Source organism: Pleurodeles waltl, chromosome 6, assembly GCF_031143425.1.
Source record: "Pleurodeles waltl isolate 20211129_DDA chromosome 6, aPleWal1.hap1.20221129, whole genome shotgun sequence".
Lineage (NCBI taxonomy): Eukaryota > Metazoa > Chordata > Amphibia > Caudata > Salamandridae > Pleurodeles > Pleurodeles waltl.
Window position 1 is genome coordinate 615,363,098 of NC_090445.1, and position 27,355 is coordinate 615,390,452.

Sequence of the window (27,355 nt, forward strand, 5' to 3'; positions counted from 1 at the left end):
TAAACATAAATAAACGTGAACAATACTCAAAATAATATTTTGAAAAACTCTTGCACACTGTAGATGTATATTACATTAAACTGATGTTTCCTTCAGTTCCTACCTTTGTGATGGCTCAGACATTGATCTAGTACTTCCTTCAATCTTAACATCATTCTGCTATTGTTGAAACAGTCATTTAAATACTTCCAATTTTACGAAATGGCTGCTGCTTCATGGCAGTGGTTTTCACTAGTCACTCTATGGTTAAATATAATGGCTGTTACATGTATTATAAATCGTTCTATAAATCATAGTTCTCTCTTCATGTTTGCCATTAGTATATAGCCAAATCTAATATCTCTTATTCTTACTCTTGATTACCATTTTAGATATACATTGGTATGACGTAAAGGGAATGACATTGAGATGAAGACTGTAAACTATGACTACTGAATTGTTGTAAAATATTTTTGTCTTTTACTTTTTCATATATTGAAAAATGCCTTGGCGCACTATGAAAAGTGTTGTGTCCTGATTAGCAAGTTTTTCTTGTGAAGCACGTATTGGTATAGGTGTGGTGAATCCTCTAGACTCTAAAAATATTGAAAGAGGGTCTTTATTGACAGATTGATTAAAGAAGTGGAGGGTGTCCTAAGATTTTCTTCAAAGATTGTTCCCTGCCCCCAAAACCTGACTTTTGACGACTTGCTTACATTCACTCTTAAGAGAAGGAGTCACAGGGCATCCCTGTCTTTGTGACCATGGTCCAGAGATCACTTTGAGCACACCTCGGATCCAAAGGTTTGCCCTTCTTTGGTATGAATTGAACAATGCTAAGAGTGCAGGCGTGGGACCCTGATGGAAGACCTCGCATGAGAATGTTCGGATATACTTTATGCGACCATAAAGAGGGGTCTATTTGTTGATGTAATGTGCATATACATAAATGTACTTTAAACCAATGTTTTATATCACTGAACACATGTATTGATAAGTTACAGCTAGGATGGAGTTTTCTCACAGCCCCCTCCTTTTTTTCTGAATTTTTCTTCATCCAATTTTTATTATCGTTTTTATGTTATGATATGCATTTTTCTGCGAAATTACTGCAATTTTTGTACAGAAAAAACTAATATTTATATTATAAATCAATCGTTTCCATTTCATGGTGGTTTCACCACAAGTCAGCATACAGTATTTCAAGACATTTGGTGAGTGGACTGGGGGGTGCCTAGTAAAAGGCCAACTGCCTCTCAAAAGCAGGAAGGCACCCTTGCAGCATGATCTGCTCCAAGTAAAAGGCAACATTCTAAGTAAATGACTCAATGTAAGTATCAGACACTGTCACATAGACACATTTAGGCAATGAGGAAAGGGAGGTCGTAGTATTTTACGGACCAGCCATTGTAGCCAATGGGAACCCCTAGCTAGGAAGGATTCCATCTTGTGTAGGAGCTAGGCCAGGGTACCCACCAGCGGGGAGGTGCATATCTGCAGGTTCATTGTTGCTGTTGCATTTGTTGTGTCCAAAGAGTTGGTTACTTCCTTGGTCATACATGATTTAATAAGCTATGCCAGAGATCAAATCCATGTTAGCCTTACTTAGAGAAATGCTCTATGGTCATGGCTCCAAAGATAGGTGGAGGCCAGCGACAGATTGAGGAAAGTTTGATATCTCAGGGTAGCCTCAAATGATTTAAATGTGGTGGTGATTGTGTGTACATAAGAGTCCAATGTTAACATTCAAGCCCATGTGTTTCCCTAGCTGTTTTTTGTGTGCAGAACTTCTGTGTATTTCCACTGCAACAAGAGGGTCACCTCTAACATACCAATCCCCCATTGACAGCAAGACCCCTGCAACATCATTCATCAGATAAGTGTACAAGAAAGACTTTTGCATACAGTTGTGTCCAGCATCTGGCAAGGGAGGAGTACTGAAGTTACCGGTGTGAAGAGAGGCCTAGGCAGTCCTTTGTGTGCTGCATGTGGTGAAGAGAGTTGAAGCCTTTGCTCACTTTGGGGAGGACAAGATGAGGTCTTTTGATAATTCCAGAGGTTTTCATACTTTATCTTGTTCCTAACTGTTAGAAATGGGGTCTTTGCTTGACAGTCAGGTTAACCCCTGTTCAAGCAAGGACCCTCACGCTAGTCAGGGTAAAAGAGAATAACCCTTACCTAACCCCTGCTTGCCCCCTTGGTAGCTTGGCAGGGCAGTAGGCTTAACTTCAGAGTGCTAGGTGTAAAGTATTTGTACCAACACACACAGTAACTCAATGAAACACTACAAAATGACACAACACAGGTTTAGAAACATAGGAAATATTTATCTAAACAAAACAAGACCAAAATGACAAACATCCAACATACACAAGTCAGGTTATGAATTTTTAAAGATTAAACTCAAAAATAGCGCTTAGAAACAGAAAATGCTTCCATTAGGTGTTAACACGGCATCGTGACGGAGTCATTCCCAACAATCCAACACCAGCGGCGCCGGACACGGAGTCGCGTAGACCCCCAAGTACAGTACCTTTCTTGAAGAGTGAAAACAAGCCAATGCGCGAAGTCGGGGATCGCGGCGTCTGTGTGAAACGTTGAATCCGCGCACTTCGAGCGGTGTCGGTCACGACGTGGTGCGGTGACTTCCACGGAGTCGCGGACTTCAGCGGGGCTGCGGCGATGTCGGGCCTGCAAAGGTCGTCGCGTTCCAGTGAAGATCACGGAGCCGGGTGCAGGCGGCGTCACCAGATACAGCAGCGGCGTCGGTCCGAAGTCGCCCGAAGTCGATTTCCTTGAATTTCCAACAGCTTTCCTTCCAAGGCCCCAGGATCTGGATAGGGCACCACTTGTCAGAGTAGGGGTCTCTCCAGAGACTCCAGGTGCTAGCAGAGAGAAATCTTTGTGTCCCTGAGACTTCAAACAACAGGAGGCAAGCTCTAAGTCAAGCCCTTGGAGATTTCTTCACAAGATGGAAGGCACACAAAGTCCAGTCTTTGCCCTCTTACTCTGGCAGAAGCAGCAACTGCAGGATAGCTACACAAAGCACAGTCACAGGCAGGGCAGCTCTTCTTCCTCAGCTCGTCAGTTCTTCTCCAGACAGAGGTTCCTCTTATTTTCAGAAGTGTTCTAAAGTCTGTGGTTTTGGGTGCCCTTCTTATACCCAATTTCTCCTTTGAAGTAGGCCTACTTCAAAGTAAAGTCTCTTTTGAATGTGAAATCCTGCCTTTCCCAGGCAAGGCCCCAGACACTCACCCAGGGGGTCGGAGACGGCATTGTGTGAGGACAGGCACAGCCCTTTCAGGTGTAAGTGACCACTCCTCCCCTCCCTCCTAGCACAGACGGCTCATCAAGAAATGCAGATTACACCCCAGCTCCTTTTGTGTCACTGTCTAGTGTGAGGTACAACCAGCCCAACTGTCAAACTGACCCAGACACGGAATCCACAAACAGGCAGAGTCACAGAAATGGTATAAGCAAGAAAATGCTCACTTTCTAAAAGTGGCATTTTCAAACACACAATCTTAAAATAAAATCAACTTCACTAAAAGATGTATTTTTAAATTGTGAGCTCAGAGACCCCAAACTCCACATGTCCATCCACTCCCAAAGGGAATCTACACTTTAATCATATTTAAAGGTAGCCCCCATGTTAACCTATGAGAGGGACAGGCCTTGCAACAGTGAAAAACGAATTTAGCAATATTTCACTGTCAGGACATATAAAACACATTACGATATGTCCCACCTTAACCATACACTGCACCCTGCCCTGGGGGCTACCTAGGGCCTACCTTAGGGGTGCCTTACATGTAAGAAAAGGGGAGGTTTGGGCCTGGCAAGTGGGTACACTTGCCAAGTCGAATTTACAGTTACAACTGCACACACAGACACTGCAGTGGCATGTCTGAGACATGATTACAGAGCTACTCATGTGGGTGGCACAACCAGTGTTGCAGTCCCACTAGTAGCATTTGATTTACAGGCCCTGGCACCTCTAGTGCACTTTACTAGGGACTTAGTAGTAAATCAAATATGCCAATCATGGATAAACCATTCACATACAATTTACACAGAGAGCATATGCACTTTAGCACTGGTTAGCAGTGGTAAAGTGCTCAGAGTTCAAAAGCCAACAGCAACAGGTCAGAAAGAAATAGGAGGCAGGAGGCAAAACGATTGGGGATGACCCTGCATAAGCAAAAAAGTCCAACACTAACTACATTGAAAACTCACAACACTTCTATCTTAATATCCTTCCGAATGCTGGATTCTAGGTAGGAGAGGCGGATATAATTTGGTAACAGCAATATGCTTCCACATTCTGCCCTTGGGGACATAAACTTTGGACAACGTTCCTTTCACTCTATGATTTCTCCGTTTTGTTCCAACATCCCTGTATGGCTTGCATCGTGTGCCCCCTCCCGTTGTCAGAGTCTCTTGAATGGAGCAACAAGGACCCCGCTAAACAGTTAGATAATCCGCCTAAGTGGCTAGGGATGCCCACATCACTCTCACACACTGACCATTCATTTGAGGCCTAGGACTTCTCCCATACTTCACTACTGACAGTGGGTCATGTAGAGCAGATGGAGCATAATATTCACAAATCACCCTGCTGACACTGAGCGAGTTCAAGAAATCATTTATTTTCTCACATACCACTGTCTACAACCACGTTCTGCACAAATGTATTGATAAATTGCACTATTCATGGCTTGGATCTTCAAAGCTGCCATACACATACATAGTGCATGCTGTGAAGGCGAGTAGTAAGAGCATTGAACACTTAAGTAGGTGAGAGGTTTCCCTGCACAGATAAAGCTGCATTTTAACACTTAAGCACAAGGAAACTTGCTCAAGCAATACGAGACGATGCCAGGCATCTGATACTGATCCAGCCATTTTAGGCTGATTCAGGATAGAGTACTAACCAGGTACAGAGCTCTGTACATAGGCAGGGTCAGCTGAACAAGGGTATAGTCAGAGCTCGTCCTAGTATAAGGTGATGAGAAACGGACACAAAAGGCAGCACATAAAAGTCTGAATCAAGGGATCAGAGGCTGATCTTTAAATGTAATGGTTGTTATGGTGCTTTCTGGGAATTCAACTAATTCTCTATTTAGCACTATACATGGACATGTGATGCAGACCCTGACATGTGAAGCGTTTCATGAAATATGATGGAGGTACTTTGACATGTAAGACAGTACATGGACCTGTAAGGCTATTCATGGGTTTCCTCTGTTGCATCTGGACGCATGATATAGTTTCATATATTGGTTTGTGCATTGGAATACGTGACAGTGAATGGTGATACATTGCTGTACGCTAGCACGTGAGGCTGAAGCCGGGCAGGTGAAGGTAATCCTGCATACGATGCAGTGATTGGGTGCATGTGCCTACATTTTCAACATACAAATATGTAGACTGGCAATTTAAAAGGCTTACAGCATAAAATCATAGTACATGGGAACGTGAGGCTGTACATGGGCAATCGTCCATAAATTAATCATTACTACATATGAGTCTCTATCAAAGTATACACCAAAGAATCTGCTGATCTAGCCTGATCCTATGTTGAGGAGCTGTGATTAGAAGCCTCGGATGGGACACAAGATTAGTACATTTACATGGGAAGCAGCTTCTCTCCACACGGGTTACTAGGACATTAGACTACGCCATGAGAGTAGTAAATTAGTGTTTGGAATCAAATTAAGGTATTTATTTGAAGTGCACGTTGTTATCTGGAGGCAAAGTATATTAACTAAAAATGAAAAATTTGTATTTTGTGACAAAATCCGTTTATTTTCAGAAAAACAGAAGTTAGTCTTTGGGGAAAAAATGCATTTAGTTACTAAAGATGAAAGGTTATTATTTATAAACAATTTAGAATATATTTGAATAATATGTCCAGCAGCTATTTTGAAACAAAAACGTATTTTCAGAAACTAAAAACATACATTATGTTGAAAAATACAGTTTATGTACTAAAATACTAAAAATGAAAAGCTGATGTTTGGGAAAAAAGTGAGTGTATTTTCTGAAGACAGAAATTGTACATTTGTATATTTTTGGACATTATCTGTGTATTACCAAACTAGTATTTTAATAAAAAGTGATGCTGATTTGCGGGTACCCTTCATGAGTTTGGTGCCGGAAGGTACATTGTAAAAGCTGGGGTACTTTCTCCTGACTCATTTGTATTCATTGCCTCATTATATTAATAGATTTATTAGCACTTTCTTTTCTTAAAATCAAAAAGAACTTATCTACAAATGCAAGACCTATTCAGAAATGTTAGTTTGACTTAGTCTGTCTGAACTTGTAGGATCCCTGCAACCACAGCAAGCAGGATATCTACTATCTAAACCTTTATGGTCTCAACTGAAGGCAAACAGTATTATCTAAAATCTGCAATTTAAGATCTGTGTAAATGCTCATTTCCCATCCAGTCCAGTTCAAGGACATTCTTTCCACTTGGAAAATCACTCACTCAGCAGAATTTGAATTATTGAGATATTTCATGAATGCCTGATCAGAATGGCCAGTACAACCCATTATTTTCTAAGTAAGTTATTTGGAAATGTGTGCGTTAGAATACGCAACTTAACTCAATTTATCAACTCACCATTGGGGTGGGAGGCTTTGGCTTTTACACTTTACTTGCTTAATCATTGATTATACTACCCAAAATATATGCTTCACCAGATTAAATGTTCACAAACTTCTACACCCCTACCCCCTCCGAGGCAAGATTAACACACAAACTTGCCAGCTTAGGTTGTTGTGTGACCCGCCTACTCTCGTAGGGTGAGTCCAAACTGGGTGAATTAGGCACGCACTACAGTGGTACATATGTGCCTGCCCTCTGAACAAAGAAGCCCTTTACATAATGGGGCCTTTGGGGCATACGCCTGAATTCAAAGACAAGTATCTTGTGCCAAAGTCACAAAGGCCTAGTGGCTCATAAATAGGTAATGCTATCCCAGACGGGACGTGTGAGTCTCTTGACGCTTTAGACTTGCAGTGAGTTTTATTAGTTCTTTTAGTGTGCATATGAGGAGTGCAACATGACTGTCCAGTCAAAGTCGTTGCACTTTACCTCCTTTTCCAGTGGTTTTAAGCACATCTGTTTTATTGTTTATGGCACATTAAATGTGGTTGAATCTAGGGTGGTTTTACTCATAAAATGATATGCTTACTTTTTTGTGTTTTCAGGATTGAACCTGCTGTGCCTGCTGGGTCCATCTGTTGCTCCGATTGCTGTTGTCATCTCCATTTGTAAGTTTTTACATTAGCAGTTTTTGCACCATATCACATTTGCACTCCTTAACTTCATAGACTTCACCTCACTTCAAAAGCAATTTACCTCTTTTAATAAGCCACTAAATATTAAACTAACTGCATTCATGTTTTATATTTTATTTCAGTTAGAATAAACCTCTTTTAGAGTTCATTTGTGTCTGTACGTTTATCATTTTGTTAAGTTCACATGCCAGGGAAAAGTGACACTTAGATGCCTTTATCTACGTACCTTCATAATAATTCACATTGCTGCCGAACTAGGACATGGAGATCAGTCTATTTGTATGTGTAAAATTAAACTAAAGGATATACAAACGAGAGCCCTGATTAACCTCTCAAAGAAAACAAGAACCGCGTTACTGTTGCCAATGTCAAGATTTGCTAAATTACTTATTGTAGATTGTCAGGCATTGCAACTCAAATTTAGGTCCAGTAAATTGAGGGTTAACACCGGGATGCAGCAATAAGGTTACTGCAGTCGGTAGGTGCGGTATTACCACTGCATTCAAACAACAATTGCGGGCACATAGTGCTGCTGGCAAATAGTGCAGTAAAAGGTGTGGAACAGCGAATGCAAATAGCACCCCCTCTATTTGCATGTTTTACCACGTTGATTTCCTCTCCGCCACTGCCTAATCTTTGTTTGAAGTTATTATGTGAAGTAATGCAGTATGAGAATTCTAATAAGATCAAGCAGGATGTTAGAAATGTGCAATAATGTGATTGCCACACTTTGATACTTTTTCTACAGCACTTTGTATGAAATTGTGATTACATTTATGGTAATTACACAACTCTGCGATTTTTCCATATCCAATGTGCACATTGGTAACTTATATTTACAATATACATTTCTCACTTTTTGTCGCTTGTTTTACTGGCCTGCTTTGTTTGTTCACCTATCAATTTAAAATACTAAGACAGCCATAATTTGTTATCAAAACTTAAAACAGATGCTGATGAAACAAATTAATAAATTATACATTCTACGATTTAGCAAACATATTTGCTATCTAAAAGTGAAAACACTAACCCTTTTACACTTCAAGGTCTCTGACATACCGCTATACTGGTACTCATTTGATTTACGAAATGCATAGTCTTTTTAGAAATCTTATATGCGCATCTATAAGGAGATGTTCAGAAAGAAACACAGCAGTGATACAGTTGAATGTTAGGCAACCATCCTTTTAGCTTTATCCAATAAGCAGGATAGCCGAGATTGGCGGAAGTGCTCGAAGAAGCCAACCATTCCTACAGTGTGTAAGGAAACTATGACTGGATCTCTGAAAACTCATGGTTAATGTACAGAGGATTCTGAAAGCAGTGAAGTTGTGGCAGCAGCTGGCTTGCTGCATTCTTCTCTGTCAGAATGAGGCTTGGTAATCTTAACAGCCACCTCCAACTCAAAGTAGTAAGGGCCAGATGTAGCAAAGGTTTTTACCCATTCTGTGTCTATGGGAAAAAGTGTTCGTACATATGGCCCTAAGTTTGTAACATTTTGTAAATAAACGTTTTCTTTTTTGTGCCTCTTCTGTAAGTTAATGATTCTGAATGTTGAGTTCTTCAGCAATTTAGAATTAGTTGGATGTCAGCAGCTTTGTTTCCAGGTCACAACTAATTTGACTGTAGGTCAGGTGGTTGTAAACGCTTACAATGATGTCTCTTTAAGAAGGTGAATTGTGGTTTATTTGTTCACATGAGTTATATTCAGCCTAATATAACTGACCTGTTATGTGAAGTCAGTAATTACATGTTTATTTATATTTCTATCAGATCTAGTAACTTTAATTTTCATTTACTTGATATGCACCTGTAAAGAAAAAAATACGTCATTCAACATAGTATAGCACCACTTACCAAGTTGTCTTCTCATTCTAAATACATGGTGTCCACTGCTAAAATCTGCCCATATTTTAATATCCAATGTATAAGAAAATAGAGATGAATGCAACCGAACAGGAACAGTAGTAGCCACTTGTGCTCTGTTCCTTTGCTCTTGAGTGAACATCTTCGCCCCAGATTACTCACAATTAAGCAAATGGGTGTAATTGCATACATTTTGGTGATTTCCCATCACAAGAGTGACACAAAATTACCGAAATTACTCCGATTACTTCAGCACAATTAAAGTGTCACCCAGGCTTAGTATTGTTCACCGTGTATCACTGCTTTACAGTTCTAAGAGAACGAACACATTGAAAGGTAACCTGTAAACCATCTTCGATTGGTACAGCAAATAATGACTATACATAACACCACACAGGATAATTTTCTCACTGCTATGTTAAATATGTTTAAATAATTCATAATTGCAAGTACGTCCCAACCACCTTTAGTGCCTTTTTTTATTTTCTACTTTTAGTCCTTTAATTGTGCTTACATTTGTTTGTTGAATTTGTGTTTGTATGATCTATTGTGGACGGGTGAGTGCGTGAATGTATGAATTATTCAGGGTATTGATGAATAGATGCAGAAGTGCAAGGATGAGTGACAGAATGCATATATGATGAGGTACTGAGTACCTAACCTCACCAGTAACTGAAGTGGCACTTTCAGTTTTAAGCCAGACCTATTGTCATTGCCAGTGCTTGTTGTAGTAGGTTTGTGCACACTTCTATACATGCACCTGTCATTTTTCAATGTATTTGTATTTTTTTGCTTGTTTATAGTTGGTGTGTACTTGTGCATAGCTGTATATTCTCCAAAAACATCTTTTACATCGTCACGTTTCCAGCAGGCCTTCCCTTCTTTTGAAATTTTTCCTGTTCTTACATGCTTTCGATTCATTTGGACTACTCTGTATGTCTGCAACTATTCATTTTGCACTTCTTGTTACAATTCCTGCACTTGAATATTTTTCATATTGGTAGCTATGCACATGTTTGAATACGACTTTATTGATACAGCTCTTCACTTGTACGTACTTCACATCTTTTTAATGAGTCTTCAATTGTTGTAGATATGAATCTGTTGTGAGTAGATATGTGCTTTATTGGATATATGCACACATTGTTTCCCATATTCCTTATGGTTACTGCATCTGCATTCATTAGTATTTATCGATGTGCTGCTAACAGTTCCATACTTAAGCAGCACAGTACAACAGAAAAGGTACACTAAGAAAGTTATTGATGGGGAGAAGAAAGCCCAGGCATCCAGACACAAAACTAAGAGCCCCCTCACCACTGAGGTTGTTAACCACACAGTGGAGCCTTAGGACACATGCGCCCATACCAGCTTTTACAGTAATCCTTTTAAAATCATAATCTTGAGCTTAAGTTTGTAATTCATTATAATCTTTAAAATGCTACAATTATTCAGTGTAATATTTTAATCTATAATGTTGCATCAAGGAATGCTGTGGTTTTTGGTGGCTGGGGGTTGTCATTTTCCTTCTCATTTTGAAAGTAACACTGATAATGATTATCTAATGTTCTTCATACTTGTTATTGAAGTGCACAGGTATTGACAAGTATTTGTTGAAAGTATTGAAAATAATACGCATTTAAACATTCGGCAATAGCTTTTAGACCTAGTTCAATGTACTCAATGACATGCTGGTTTTAGGTTTAGTTAATGTAATGAAATTTAAGACAGTTTCAGTATTTCACATATTTATATCTTATACTGTGGTTCAGTGCTGGACCTTTAAGAGAAAACTATTTTCTGTGATGATTTGTTATGGAAATGTATGAATAGAGATCCAAAATCTCGATTAAAGGACATTTTCTCTAACATCACAAACATTTGTCGTCACCCATTTCAGAAAAAATAATACTGCATGTCAAGTAAAATATACATTTGCAAAAGCAGTATTTTGACAGGTAATTCAACATCATTTGATGTTCACAGTTAGATAAAGCATGATGATATGTGTTCTGTATGTGCAATGAGAATTATCAGAGCTTCTGCTAGTAATTGTCCCTGATAGAACTTTACCAGCGAGGAGTCAATAACAAATTAGATATTTTATACTACAGAGATGTATAAACTACTTCACAATCGTTTTTACTTCTAAGTGTATTGTAGTAAATGTGCTCTCTTTTATATATTTCACAGCTTCTTCTTAGGTGATTTATAGATGCCTGCACTTTTGCATTTGGTATTAGCAGAACTGTATTTGTGTCAACCTTTGTACTACTTGTTGAAAGATCTTCTCTTATTTGAGCTGTAATATTTGTTAGCATGTCTGGACCGGGTTTTCACTTCTGAGTATTGACTTACAACTACTACTCTTATGTGTACTTTTGTTTATGTTGACCTAGATCTCAACATGTTTGTACACCCACTCTTCCTATTAATATTGTACTTGCCCATAATATGTATTGAATTGCTAATTTTAGTTCATCCATTTTTGAACTCTTGTTTTTTAGTTAGTCATTCTCTTATTGGTCAATAGTCATAAGTCTGTCACATCTTTTTGAGTACCATCCAGTAACTAGAAATTACATGAATACCCGTCCCCCTTATTGGGGAATACAGATCCACAATTTTATTATTACAGACAGTAGTATTAACTTGGGAAAAGGATGCAGTGCATCACCTCTGTTATGTTAGGTTAAGTGTATTTGTAGGGCACGGATGTCACCTCGGGAGAGGGGTGTGATATCCATCCACCAGGCACATACTGGCACTGGTAGGTGTGCTGGATTCTTACTGGGGCCTAGTTAAAATGCCAGGGTTTGAGTTTCTTTGGCCCACAGGGACAGAGCTAGTTAGTCTGATGTGGAAGAAGAGGTTGTTCCGGGCTTTAGGAGCTAAGTACAAAAAGAGAGACTGCTGGCTCCAGTTCTTGTAGATGAAGGGGTTAGCTAGCAGGAGGCTGGCCCAGTAGAGATCTCTGGGCCTCTCTGCCCACATTTCCACCTGCTCAGAACTGAGAATTGTGTGCAGAATTCTCCCTGGGAAATCCAGGTCGGCAAAGCTATTCCTCATTCCGCAAAGTCTAATGTCTAATAAGATGATGTGAGTGCAAAGATATTGGGTCAGATGTATGAAAGCATTTTGCATTCGCAAACGGTGCGAATGCCCGTTTGCGAATGCAAAATGCCAGTTCAGAATGTATGAAATACATTCTGAACGCAATTTTAAGGAATCGCAAAAATAGCGATTCCTTAAAATTGCGACCCGGTTTTAGAGAGTCGCAAATTGCGACTCTCTAAATTAGAAATCGCAAATAAGGATTCCTTATTTGCGATTTCTTAGCACATGTATGAAGCAATTCCTAAACGCGATTTTGGCATTTAGGAATCGCTAATTACCACCAAGTTATTACCACCAAGTTGAACTTAGTGAAAACCATGTGCAAAATTTAAAAATGCATTTAAAATGCATTTTTCAATTGTACATGTAAAGCACACATGCCCTTTAGGCATGTGTGCATCTTACATGTCCCCCAAAACATTTTTTGGGGTGCGGCAGAGGGGGCCTTAGCCCCCCAGCACCCTGGGATTTTGCATTTCCAAAACTGTGATTTCTGGTTCAGAAATCGTAATTTTGGAAATGCAAAAAATTGACAGATATGGGCCAACAGGCCCATAGCTGCAAATGGGGCCGGTATCGCGATTTGCGATTCGGTAATAGCATTTGCGATTTTTAAGAAATCGCTAATACCGAATCGCAAATCTGATACATGGCACTTTGAGAGTCAGAAATAGCAATTTCTTAAAAATCGCTATTTCCAAATCGCAAAGGGCCGTGATGATACATCTGGCCCATAATTTATAAACAGAAGTACAAGACACCTAGTATTTCATAATGAGTCACTAAAAAACTGAAATAATTCATAGTGCTTAAAAGAGGTTTTGTTACTAACAAACTCAAAGATACAAATTTAAGACATCATAAAACTATAAAATGCTAAGTCAGACTGTGAGGTTTCGAACCTGTGGTCTCCAGTTGACAAAGTTAGCTCCACAGCAGGCGCATTCACCTACTTAGTTGTCTCACTTCTTGTGTGATGCAGGGAATTAGAACTCTAGACAAAGTACAGTAGTGAAGTTTATAAGTGTTTTTCTTTTTGAAAGAATAAAAATATATAGCAAAAAAGAGAGTAAACATTGGATATTGATTAAATAAAAAGTCATTAAAACACTGCATTCATTTTTTACCCAACAAATAAAGAGATAGAAAATTGCTAAAATAAAATGCATTTCCAAATATAAGGCTACAGAGAAAATGATAGCATTAAACAAACAGCCTTCCCAGCGTGGAGTGGAAAATCCTGAATATTTTCTTTTTTGGTAGGAATTCTTGATAGGTTGATATGTGATTACCCTTTCAGAAGGATGTTGTAGAAGTCAAGGTTGATGCTTATATACTATAAAACAAAAAACAAATATACTCTTATCTGCTATTAAATGAAAATGACAGTCTCACTTTTATGTCATTGGTTGAAGGCCTAACAGTCAGGTTACTGTAGTAGAATACTGTTGAATTAGACAGTGGAATGTTGGGAGCTCCATTGAAGACAGTGGAGTGCTCCAGGCTTCTAACGGCCAGTAGAAGCCCAGAGTTCCAACATTCCAAAGATGTCGTTCACAGCTGTTGCTGTGAACAAAGGCCTCATTGTGTCCATGGGGATTTTACGCCATAAGGTTCCATGAGGTCTTTGTTTTAGTAATTAGAACATACTGCCCACTAGAATGTTTTACTAGCTTTAGAGCCCACCGTAGCTGGCTTTACCGGCCATTTTAATACAGGCCTGCTTTCTTGTTGAAAGCCTTCACCTTTAACTCTGGCCCTTAATGCTAGAGCGGGCTTTTAATGGCCGGTAAAGTCTGCTACGGCAGGCTCTGAGGCTATAGTAGACCAATCAAAGACTTCCTTGACTAATAATAAGTACAAGAAAACTGTGTTTTATATCGCACTTCATACCACCCGTCTGCCAATTCTCAGCACTGCAAAGAACAGATGTTACTGTTATCCAATTTATGGAAATTAATATTAAAATGTATATCAAAAGTTTTTACATTATTATGTAGTTTACAGCAAGTCTGTGCTCAATGGCTATAATTCTACCTTTGTTTTTTAGTATGCTTACGTTTAGTATTACTTAATCATTTATTGTTGTACTTGCTAGTAGTTCTGCACTTGTTAATAATTGTGTGCATTATATCTTAGTACTTGCAGTGGTTTGTTTATGCTTGTCACAAATTTTTTAGGTCACGCTGTAGCGCTCTGACATGTTGTAATCTATTTTTGGGCTTTTAACCATGCCCCCCGCAGGCCCATCACTATCACTCAGCTTGCCTTGCAAAAATCCTTTGTTATCATTTGTAAATGCTTTACATTTGTCCCTCTTTACAGCAGTTTTGTTACCGCCTTGGCCATCAACTGTTACATGGATAGTTGCACGGTTGCTGATACGTTTGACTGCAAGTGAACTCTTTTTCCTTTTGAGTTGCTCCTTCACGCTCATGCTTATGGCGGCCGTTGCACTTTGAATTGGCTTGCTTGTGTCAACTGTTTAACTTTTCATTTTCATTTTCATTTTTGTGGCACGAAAAGTCCAATTAGGAATTTACAACATTTATAGCTCTAACTCGAGCAACCCCGAAATGCATTGCATTGCAATGCTTGTCTGTGTATGTTTACATATCTGATCCTGATAATGCTTGAGTGCTTTTGTTACTATTCTGTGCTTTTGGCAGTATAGTCATTGTCTTATAAATGTTTTTCGGCTTATTTTTAGTGCTGCTGAATTCGCATCCAGTGTCTCTGTTCGTACACATGAGCATTAGTGTTTCTGTGCTTGTGGTAAAGTCTCTAACCTTGTTATTGATGGTTCTATACTCTTTATCGATTTGTGTGTAAATCTTTTACAAACATTAGAAGTGTACCTATATGTCTTACTAGAACTTACACTCTTGTTGTTGTGCTCTCCCACCTCAGAAAGTTTCATACTCAAAACAGTTCTGCTTGCATTTCCAGGATGGTAACCTACCTACAAAATGTTTGTGAATATCCTCACCTTTGTGGGTGTTCATTGAACCTTACAGAGCCAACTCCTCTGAAACGCCCAAACCCAGCCCCAGCTCCTACACAATAAATCCACCATTTCCAGTTGTTTTAATTGGGATGTGAAATGTACGCATTCAAATAGCCTTTTGTGCCCCTATATGAAATGTAGGTGTACAAACCGTCTGAGGAAATGCATCCCTAATTTGGAAGGTTTTTTCCATTAGGCACAAACAGGCCCGTATGGGTTTGTACTTTCTTTGGATTTAGGTGTACATTTGTAAGCGAAGGGCGTGTGGAGAGTAGTACTGAAGCTAAGTGCTTGCTTTATGTCTCAATTAGCTCGCAGAAAAGGCTAGAAATGCAAAATTCTAGTGCAGGTAAATATTCCCTCTGCCTGTAGAAATAGTCCGGAAATTGAGAACAGCATCTGTAAAGATCTGAGAAAGAGGGGGATGAGATAAACATATGATTGAAAATTGTTTTGGATATTGATGTTAATGACGCCAAGAACTATGATTCTACTTGATAAGTTCCTTTGTGTCATTTGGACCAGTGAGTGTCTTCATGCAGTCGCCCACTTTAGCTATGCAGCAGACTGTACTGTGCATTTCTCCTCCACATCTGGTAGATCCTGGTTATCTAAGTTACTCGTGGACTGTGTAGTCTGGGGACTTCAACCGTGTGCATGAAATGTATTATTTCATTGATCAAAGTCATTAAGATAGCTACCGTAGAGACCTTGGTATTGTAATATAGTGAAGAATAAGCATTGAGTAATGATATTTCATCCTCATATTAAAGACTATGAATTATTATGTTCGAGGTGCAGTAGTATATTCAAGATAAAGAATCTCCCAAAACATTTTATAAAGCCATTTCAAGTCGTAGAAGATTCTCAGGAGAGGAAGTATGTTGTGATGGATTGTGTGACTTTGTATTACATGAAATAATTTACTGTAAGAAAATTGCAGTCGGCTGTTTTGATGTGTGACTTTTGGAAAGAACCTATTGGTTGTTCTCATTAATTTACTAGGCCAGGCAACTCAGTGAGACCACCCCTGTAGCCCTCTCCCCACATCCCCACCAACTCACGGTTCCCCTTCCTCGTTTGAAAATAGGGGACCGGCCAGTATTCAGATGGTGGAGGTCCAATTAGAAACCTTAAAGCCTGTTTGACATCTCGCCCTACTTGGGTGGGACTTAAAACGTAGACTTGTCCATGCCTGTGAATGCCATATTAGCAGTAGGGTACCCCGAGAGAGAAATAAGTAAAATATCTGGAAAGGCCAGAAAAAACTTACTGCAAGTCATTTTGGTCAGGCTCTGAAGTGAAAATACAGTTAGGGGGATTTCTTACTGCAAAACACAAATATGCTGAGTGAGCTGCCATTAGGTGGCTGACAATTCAGCGTCTTCGTTTGCTTTAAGTGCTCCTGCTGTGATGGCGTGATGACTTTCGGTAAAATAGTTGCGGCTAAGCCACCAGGGATCCTTAAATTCCTGCTTGACTTCTGATCTTCTGGTCTCAAATATTTAGTACAAACAAATTTGCTGCTTGTAATTTGTTGCAGGCAAATATTTTGAGCAGATTAATGTCAGTGGCTCTTAAATCCAGCTTTGTTGTTTAGAGCCTGTGGTAACCTGCAGAGATTGTTGTTCTCTATTGCAATAAATACATATGTCATCACACTCAACAAATGACAAGAATGAATTTCAAGGAAGGAAAGTTTAAAAGAAAGATGTCTGAAGTAGTCATTATAAAACCTATTTAGGTAATGTCTGCTTTCTGCTCAGGAATCTAATGTTCACTTTCACTACAATAGATATTGTGAAGGCACAATTCATCAGTAGTAGATTGTTAGATTAAAGTTGTGATGTGATTTTCTTACTAGACATAAGAAGTGATGTTACAATGTGACTCTTAAAAGGAAACAGGTATATATGTATTCATAAATCTATTGTGGGCTGTCATTTATTGTATGTGGCAAAAAGTGCTGCCAATTGTACATTATTGCAAGGTACCAAGGGCTCTGTGACTACAAAGCCACAAAGCCTTCCTAAGGTAATATTTGGAAGTACTTTCTTTACTACAACACATGGACTTTTATGTGACAATCTAGCTATGTGGGACCAATAATGTGTGTAACTGTTGAGTCCTTTCTATGGTGGCAAGAGAGCCCTGTTAGGAAAGTGAATGACTAGGGTTATTGTTTTGCTTCTCTGCCTTGGCCAGGTGGATGTAGAACAGTAAAAGCTAAAGGCAGAGATGTGCCCCCTATCAATTATCGTAATCTCATAACTGCTTATTCTTGTTGACCCCCACTCATCGTTATCTCCCCTGTACTACCCCCTTTATATGGTCTACCTGTGGTCTTTGCTATGGGCGTCAATAAGGGTATTGGGCCAAATGCCTGCTGACCCAGAATCCAGCCATGCTCTACTTAATAGTTGTCTACTCCAGCCCTAGGAGGCAGATTGGGCCTTCAATGGACACCTTGTCAGAAAGCATGGTGGGCAAGTGCATACAACATGGCATTTCTTAGAGGAGAGTGTGGCTCTACAGTTAACCTCTTTCCTCCTGTAGATAAAATTGCAGAAGGGGGAAGAGGAATTCCCCTGCCACCCAGTGACCTGCAGTGGCCTTGACACTTCATCCTCCCACAGGCAAGGTCATGATGGGGTGTGGAAAGGAGCTTTTAACAATAGATGATTCCACAATTGCCTTGTCAGACATCACTACTTGCTTGTAACACAATATTTCAGGAAGATAGTGAAGCAAGTTTAAATGAATGATGCCTTCTGACACTAGAGAAAAAAACAAGCAAATCCAATACAGTTATTTATAGGGAGTTCCCACACTCTCATGTACGAAGCAGTTCCATCACTTCTGTCCAAAACTTCTCAATGTCCCTAATTAAGATCTCTGAAAGTAATACATAGAAATGAGAGTAGAAGAAAAGGCATGAAAATATATGATGAATCCTTCCATTCCAAACATGGTTGAAGTGGAAGTTAGTCAATAATTGATAGCTAGCTGCAATAATGTAGTGTTAAATTATGAAAGACAAGCTGCATTTGGAGAGATCGTTGGCCTAAGGGTGGTTTTTTATTCTGTTAACAGAGATATAAAGAAAAACTATAAATACTGCTCAGTAGAGCAGCAAGATCGTTGTTGGGTGTGACTATTGGTGATCCATATTTTACATATGACTATTGGTGATCCATATTTTACATACACAGTAGAGTAAATCAGGGTAAACTGCCAGGAAGTTATTACACAAAACGATTAGATAATTATTTGGATGTAAGTGAACAAGGACAGAGGTAATCTGAAGGAATAAATGATTTTATCCTCAGTCTGACATTTAATTGATCTCGGTACTAAATGGATCATTTGGCAAAGTGGCCTTAGAAACGCCTCATCAACTAAATCATAAATACATTTAAAAATGCGGTTGACATGTTCCAACCACAGTGAAGAAAGTGAAAACCTGAATAATAAGAAAGATTTTGAACTGAGCACCTCAATGAGACCCTGTGGTTGAAAAGCATTTAATGCCACAGCGAATACCTTTTTGACATTTTCAATTTTCGAATTACTCTTACAATTCTATTATGAATAACATTGGGAATGGTAATTCTTTCGGCATGGTCAAAGACCCTTTCGTGTGTCTAGAAGCTGCTGGGCACAGCTCTTGGCTAAGGTCTATCTGATGCAAAGACGTAGGCCTCTGTAAGTTATCTGCTCTCAGGAAATGTGATAAAACCTCTTAAATTCTGAGTATGGCTAAAATAAGTGTATTTTGTAAAAAACAGTTGCTGTGTGGAATGAACAAAAATCCATATACACTCAATATGAGGTAACAGTCTTGAGGGATATTAGGCTTAGGATATCATCATTATGAAAGTGAACATGCTCCTTTTTTCTGCTGTCAATTCCATACCATCTATGAAGGAAATACATATATTACCTTGTTACGCTCAATAGTGTTTAGAAGAATATCACCCAGAAACCTCAACGAGGTTCATGCAATACTAGTCAGGTCAAACGATTGAGCAATAATATTGATGTAACACATGAATTTTTCACTTTGGAAATCGTAAGCAGTGATAGCCATTATTTGTATCTGGACATTTGAAAGAATCATTGAGACCACCAATATAGTTGGCCTGTATGTCCCTCAATATCAGAAAACCGTGGATAAGTGCTTCTATGACTAATACATTGTTACGCTTATTAAACTGATGACATTTCATAACAACAATAGTGTAACAAGTGATTCATTGAAACAGAATGGGTGGGCAGTCAAAAAAACATACCTAGCTTGCCTGATCAATCTGCCTGGTCTTTACACATACATAATATATAGTCCACTGAATTTATCCTTGCTAAGTACATTTTCCCCAGTTTTCCACCAAGGCAAATTTTAAATAATAAACTACTGTTTCCTCTGTGAATGAAACATTTTTTAATTTAACAATGAAGCACTGGTTCCTCCTCTGCCCGCAAAGCATATCCTTTAGTTCCAGCCAAGTGCTTATGCTGAAAAATGATTGTCTGTTACATTATCTTCATTCCATTTTGGAACTTGAATGTTTTTTTCATATCCAAAAAATACAGAAAATGGCTCTTCTGAGCTTGCCAGTTGGAATCAACTTAAGTGCAGCTCACCGCCGCTCCCATGTCAGGAAGAGGTTAATGGTCTTTCTACACCTGTTTGATGAAAATTGATGTGGTTGGAGAACGTTGGAAGTGAACATCTTCAAAATAGTTTAAGCTAATATGTGGATTTATTCAGCACCCTACTGTTGGTCAACATTTAAACAATCTGTATTATTTTCTGAACTAAATCTAGTCAAACTCTAAATAAGTATGGTAGTTTTAGGAACATTTGCATTTAATCTGATGAATTCATATATTTTCTACCATGTAGAGTGCAGTAAACAGAAGGCTTGGGAAGATGTAAGAATATTTCCTTAAGTATGAATAAAATACAATATAATCTTTAACACTTGCATAAAAGGCAGATTCAGTACACGTTTCCACCTAGCTGTCCCTTGATCTGCATTACCCTGTATTCTTCTAGTATATTCAGCTGGCCACTAGGGTTGAATGTTTCTTTCTGGGATCTGCAGTGCTATGAATATAGTTTTCATGTATTTGGTGCATTAAAACTGGATATAGCATTTCATTTTCTGTTGTAAAAATGTTTTTCAAGGGGACATTCAATGTATTTGGTGATAAGGTTCGGCATCTGGAGTGCTTATACGACAGTGTACAAAACTAAAATGTTCTTTATGTTAAAAAATGGATACCCACGCAAAATGTACCCCATAAGATGAGGTTTACACAGTGTAGAACTAACCTATAGGGCAATCATGCAGTGCCTGGTGGGCTGGTCTGACAGGTCAGGTCGTGGGCTGCTTTTTTGGCTGTTTGTGGGCCTGTTTTATGGTATGCTGGGTCAGGCTTTTACTTTTGATTTCCCTTATATTAAAAAAAATACCTTTAGTACAAAATACATGCAGTCTCCCAAAACACTTATGCAGCATATCTTTACAAGTTCAAAACTGCCCCAGTTTGCAAACATGGGCCACTTTTGGCTTCCTAATTCACAAACAGAGGGCACTTTTATTTTGGTGCCCGGGCCTATTTTTTGTCCCAGTCTGACCCTGGGTTTAGTTTATAGCTGCAGCTCCGGACAGTCAGTCAGTGGTGTTGAACACCAAATTTCAAGCATTTACCATGGGATAAAACTGTAAGGCGACCACAACAATTCAGAGCTATAGGACATACTGTGCATTTTAGCTATTCGTTTTATTATTTCATAGGGTATTCATCAGTGCCGACTATATCCTCTCGCAAACAAACATGCCAGACGCTACGTTCTGGTCTTTGGTTTCCAATTCAGCTCGATCACTTAATTACTAGCACAGTCACAGCCAAATCTTAAGTAAACAACCAGCATCCTCAAGTGGTGCTGCTAAAACACCCTAGCCAAGGAAAACAAAATCCACTTTAAAATGTATGAAAAATTATACAATAAGTCAGTTATACCAGTGAGGAAACTCCACACAGAACCAAGAGTAAAAAAAAACGAAATTAGTAAATTATTTGTGTTCATCTCATTGTGACAACCTGCGTATCTTTTTTGATGCTAGGATAATATAAATCTGAGCATCAATCACCACGAACTGGAAGGCCCTCAATTATCCCTGACTATACCCTACATTTGTGCTTTGCAAAAATTAACCCCAGGCAGCTGTCAAAATCAAGCTTCAAACCTACAGTCGCAACCATATACAGCAGCACACTAAAATAGTTCATAAAGCGATCTAGCCAGACTCTGGCAGATTTTTCGTGCATCCCTTTAGCAAGGCTCAGTCATCATATCTTCTTGAACAATAGGTCCTTACCTCACAGAACTAACAATTAAAATTAGGTCACAAAGAATCGTTAAGCACAAGCCATTTATTAGTCTGCATTTCCTTTAGTATTGATTCCGAAAGATAAGTTAACATGCTTTAGTAATATGTGGATGTGAACAAGCTGCTTCAGGATCACCAATCAGCTTTTAGCCCTTAAATAAGGACAAAGACCACCACACTGATAGTAGTCAGCCAAGATCTCCTGTTCTCTCTCATTGACAAACACACCTTACCTTGATCCTGCTGCCTCCTAGAATGATCATGGATACCTGGTGTGATCTTTAATAGGTCTGCTTGGTCCTCATTGACTGCAGGCAACAAGCATGCACGAGCCACACTATCTAGACATTAAAGAATGTGACACGCAGTGTCGCCTAGAACAGGGCACTATGGGGTTCATTATGAGTTTGGCGGATGGAAAACTCCATCTGCAAAACTCCTGACAGGGTCGCCGCCACCTATGCAGCGACCTCCCCACTGGAGTCATTAGGAGTTTTCCACTAGGTCGGCCTACGGAAACCTACGTTTCGAGAAAAAGACTACAGCATTGTCACCAGCTCGTAATCGAGCCAGCAACAATGCTGTAGCGAGCAGGGTGCAGACAGTGAACATTGCGAGGGTGCTGGGCAGGGGGCTCCATGCACTGCCCATGCCAATGCATGGGCAGTGTAGGGGCCCCATGAAGCCCCTTGCACCTGCTCTCCGCCCGCCTTTTCATGGTGGTGTTGACCGCCATGAAAACGCTGGTGGAAAACAAGATCATAATCCCCAGGGCAGCACTGGCCTGGCAGATTAGGATGTCCACCACTCCAGACTGCTAGGATCCAAGATCCTGGCAGTCCCGGAGTTACGACCGCCAGAGTTAAAATGTGGCGGTCGGACCACTGCATTGGTGGCAGTCTAGACCACCACTGCGAGTGTGGCATGCTATAGACCGCCACTCTCGTAATGAGCCTCTATGTCAGCACCGCTTCTAGTTCTACCTATTTCAGATGGCCAAACTGATTGAAAGACAATAGCTACAATGCAAAATCTATGCTGCTGTCAGCATTCCTCCAGGCAAATTAAGGTAGGAGCATGAACAAAGACAGCTGTACATGCTACAGTTATGCTCCCACAATAATCTACCTAGAGTGATGGTAGAGGAGCAGACCAAAGACTTCCTATAATACACTTGTTTCACCCTGTGGTAGCACGGGCTAAGCTCAGACTAACACAGACAGAAATTCTGGGCATGAATAGATCAATAACTCAAAACAATCAACATAGGTAAATTAATAAAAACTGTGAGGTCCAAACTGCTACCAATAGTACAATATAGCCTTAGAACCCGCCGTAGCGGGCTCTACCGGCTATTAAAGGCCCGCTCCCCGCGTTAAATGCCCGAGCCGAAGGCGAGGGCATTTAACAAGGGAGAGGGACTTTAATAGCCGGTTGAGCCCGCTACGGCGGGTTCTAAGGGTATTAGAACATTCTGCCACTCAGGGCAGAATGTTCTATTAAAAAAAAAAATGTTCACTGAGCCCGAGGGGATTAGAATCCCCTCGGGCTCCGTGAGGCTTTGTTCACAGCTGCTGCTGTGAACAAAGCGAACATTGGAATGTTGGCGCTGCGGGCTTTTACCGGCCAGTAAAAGCCCGCAGCACTCCATTGTTTTCAATGGAGCCCCCAGCATTCCAATGTTCTAATACATTGCTAGAAAATGATAAAAACGAAATTCTAGAAAAATAAATTTAACCACTTGATTATGTTTCTAAAAAGATGAATATAAAATTGTAAGTTTGCAAAACCAATGTCATAATGGAGAATCATCAAAATCCTGAGAAATTAATCTCTCACTTGGGTTTTTTTGAGCTGATCGTGGGCAAAAATTAGTTGTGACTGAAAAGTACTTGCAGTTGGACACGCATTGCATGTTTGGTTGTTCCCTTCCAGCTTAGTCATTTTTTCTAGAGATGAATCAGCACAGAGGCTATTGAGACTGTGGGCCTTATTACGAGTTCGACGGATGGTTTAGGCCATCTGACAAACTTCTGATGGGGAGGTTTCTGCCTTAGTGGTTACTTCCCCTTTGGGCCTATTAAGTGTTTCCTGCTAGGTCAGCGGGCAGAAACCTGAGTTTCCACCCGCCGGCCTAGTGGGAAACAGCCTACATCTTTGTCTCTGGGTCGTAATCGAGCACCCTCGCAGTGTTCACTGTCTACATAGCCAGGGGGGCCCCTGTCCTTTTGGAGTATACAGTGACCAAGCTATTCAAACTTCTTGGTGCATTGGTTCTAGCAGCAATTAGTCAAGACAAACATCAGGCAGAGAAACCTACTAACCTAAGGTGCGTGCTGCAGAGGTGGACTCTCCATTCCCAGCCCAGATATGCATGTTCAGACAAAGTGGACATTGGAACTGGGTAGAGCAGCTGTTCTTTTCTGCTTGGTCCAAGGATTCAAAAAGTACTTAAAAATCCAGGTCTGCCAGGAAGTGGGGCTCAATCCCTTATTACTGCACCAACCCTAAGTAAATATCTCTTTACTTTGGTGCAACATGTCAAATCTTGAGATGTGTTTTTGGAAGCAGCCCAAGAGTATCATACAAAAACTAGTTTGGCCGATGTCTCTTTTTGTTAATGAGAGCTTTCTCTGCCCGTCCGTCATACACCTTAAAGAGTCATTGATAAGGTAAAGTACGCAGAGGGCACACTCCTTCTAGCCTTGGAGCCAATTAAGTTCTTTTTTACCTGCCAGCAAAACAGCTGACCACAGTAGACCATTTTCCCTAGATGGCAGCAAATTGCAGTGGGGCGCAACTTGTGAACTACCTCATTAATATTCATGAGGTAGGTTGAATTGCAAACCAGTTCAATTTAGTATTTTGTGAACTCACCTGTTAATTCATAGGTCGGGTCACAAACTACCAATGCATTTGGTGAAAGCATGCATGCAAATTTTGAATGGTCTTTGCAAATTAATTATTTGTAGATGTGGCCCATGGAGAAGTATGGTCATATTATCTTTTCTTATATTAAAGTAAAACAGAAATTCACTGAAAGAAACAAAGGTTAAAGAGACATTCTAGTTAGGTATTGTATTGAGATTAAAAGAAACATGTTTTAAAAGTTTTAAAACAAAACAAATTGCAATTCACAATTTATAGTTTTCTGAGCTAACTATAACTTCTGCACCCACAATGTATTGCTTATGCTCGCACATATTATATCTCTCATGACATGTTAAATAGTATCATTGATCCACCCAGGAGCCGCCACACAAGCTTCCATCTCATGGTACTGCAGTTCCTCCATGAAGCTTGCATGGTACCGATGTACCTTGGGTGTTAGACCTATCAGCCTTAGAGTGGTCTTCCACAAGAGGTTTTGCCTACATGCCTCCATTTTTTGCTGGATTTTTGCTTTTGTTGGCCTTAGGACTCTGAGCACTTTATGACTGTCAACCAGTTCTAAAGTGCCTGGGCTCACTTCCCTAAACATGGTTTGAATGGAATACACCTAATTGGCATATTTAATTTACTTATAAATCCCTTGTAGTGTGGTATTGCATATTCCCAGGGCCTTTATATATATCAAGTTTGGTACCTATAGAATTGTAATAGTAAACCTGCTTTGATGGTAAAGTTGGATTTGTTATCACAGTTTTGAAAATGACACTTTTAGAAAGTGACTCCAAGGGCTGGTTTACAAGTCTTCTATTAAGTGCCACAGGGGCTTAACAGGCTCCCTGCATCTTGAACCCGGACCCAGCCTGACTGAGTCCTGAACCCCCAATCAGTATCTCACCATTCTTGGACCCTGGGTGTAGTGCTAACAGAGTCTAGATGGCGCATTTCCAAAACTGAGGACTTGGACAAAATGTGGCTAAAAAGTGCTCTGAGAACCAGGACCAACCTGCTCGCCTATACGCCCGAGGTGCATCGCCAGTATTATTAGTGAATTTAAAAATGCTCTTTCTATGGAAACTGGGACCTAACTATAGCTTCTATAGCTTCAGAGTGACAACTGCTACTGTGTTATATATTTATATATATATATATATATACTTAAAGTAAGTTTAGAGTTTCTCAAACACTTGGGCTCTCTAGACAGACGTATGCCTCTACATCAGCATGACACAGCACACTGGTAGACCTGAGGCATTAGACAAGTGATTTACATTTCTGTGCAGCCTACTTTAAATATGGAAATATGGCACAATTCTCTGAAGGGCTGTGACTCACAAGCACCTAATATGGAGTAGAATGATATGTAATAAAATTAAGGACTGGGGTACAGCCCAAGTAATTACCAGTGACTGACATTAAATTAAGCATTCAATCCATCACATTTATTTGTATTTTTTCCACAAGCAGCTAGGGCACTTCAACAAAACTGATCTCCTTGGGTATATACTAGCAAGTCTGTGTTTCAACTGACTGCACTCGTGCTAGCAGCATGAGGTGTACGAGAGATGAGGATTGATCAATATTGCAAATGCACTGTAGGTCTGAGGCAGCATGCACACCTCAGTTTTCTGTAAGGATCAAATGTAAGGTAGTATAGAGAAGGTCAAATATTTTGCCGTTTACACAAAAATGCAGAGGAGATGTTTGGAATACTCAAGTCTACCTCCACGTAGAGGATAGTTTAAAGTCCCAAGATAGCTACACCGATGTAAATGAGTCCTGGTTGGAGACGCTCATTTAGGCAGGGGACAGGAAGCTGTCTCCCCTTCCCGAGTCCAGTTTCAGTGGCACCTTGATGTCTGGTATGACAAAAATCTAAATCCTGGGATCATTTCCCAGTCAGACATTGCCTGAGGCAATTTTCAGAGAGGTGCCCCCGCTAACATTTATAGATTACGATATTGAAATTAATTCATGACTTTCTTAAAATGTGATTACAACACTGGCCTGCCTAGAAAAAATATTTGGAGAAACTCCAGAGATTCCAAAGTCAGAGGGCCAGGGTATATCTGTGTCTGCAGAAGTTTAATCCCATGACACTGGCAGTATTGTTTCGACATTGTCTCCTTATAAAGTACAGGAGTAAGTTCCAACTGCTGTTCCTTATGCCCAAAACAGATCAATAGAATGGCATGTTCTTCCTCTGATCCAAATGTGTCAATACAACCCATCAGTAATGGGAGATCGAACCACTCGCAATCTATTGCATGCGCCAAATTCAGATGGATCAAATTCAAGGGCAAATCTATCAAACTTCAATAACCTTGCCTCTAGAGCATGCCTAGTACATTGAATGAATTCCTCTCATCTTTCAAGACAAGTTGAAAAACCGTACTTTTTATTTATTTATTTTGAGGGTGTCGTAACACGTTGCATTCCACTGTTCTGTAGCCCCAGAGTGTATTTTGAAGGGAACAGGTGAGAAAAAAGAAAACTAAAGTGTTGCTGTTCGGAAGGCAGTTACGCTACCTGGGAAGCCCAACAGACTGCTGCTGGAATCACTCATAGAAATTCTGAGACGAGGTGAAAATGCCTTGAATGGTTCAGTCATGTTGCAGGGATCTGGAATGTTTCAGATGATGGCTGGGATTGGCATTTGAACAGCCAAAAAACTATTTTAAACCAATCTTTTTCGAGACAGTATTTGTGATATACAATGACTATGTAAATCATTCCCATTAGATCATTATATTCAAATTTATTTGTCAATTCCCCAAAAATCTGT

General features: G+C 39.8%; 1 protein-coding gene across 3 annotated transcripts in view; it reads left to right on the forward strand.

Moving 5' to 3' along the window:
* Positions 1–27,355, forward strand: part of SYT2 (synaptotagmin 2) — a 238,385-nt gene that overhangs the window by 35,135 nt on the left and 175,895 nt on the right. For all 3 annotated transcript variants that reach the window (XM_069238920.1, XM_069238922.1, XM_069238921.1), the window contains exon 2: positions 7,201–7,263. The gene's annotated coding sequence lies outside the window, so the exon portion shown is untranslated. The remainder of the gene's footprint in view (positions 1–7,200; positions 7,264–27,355) is intronic.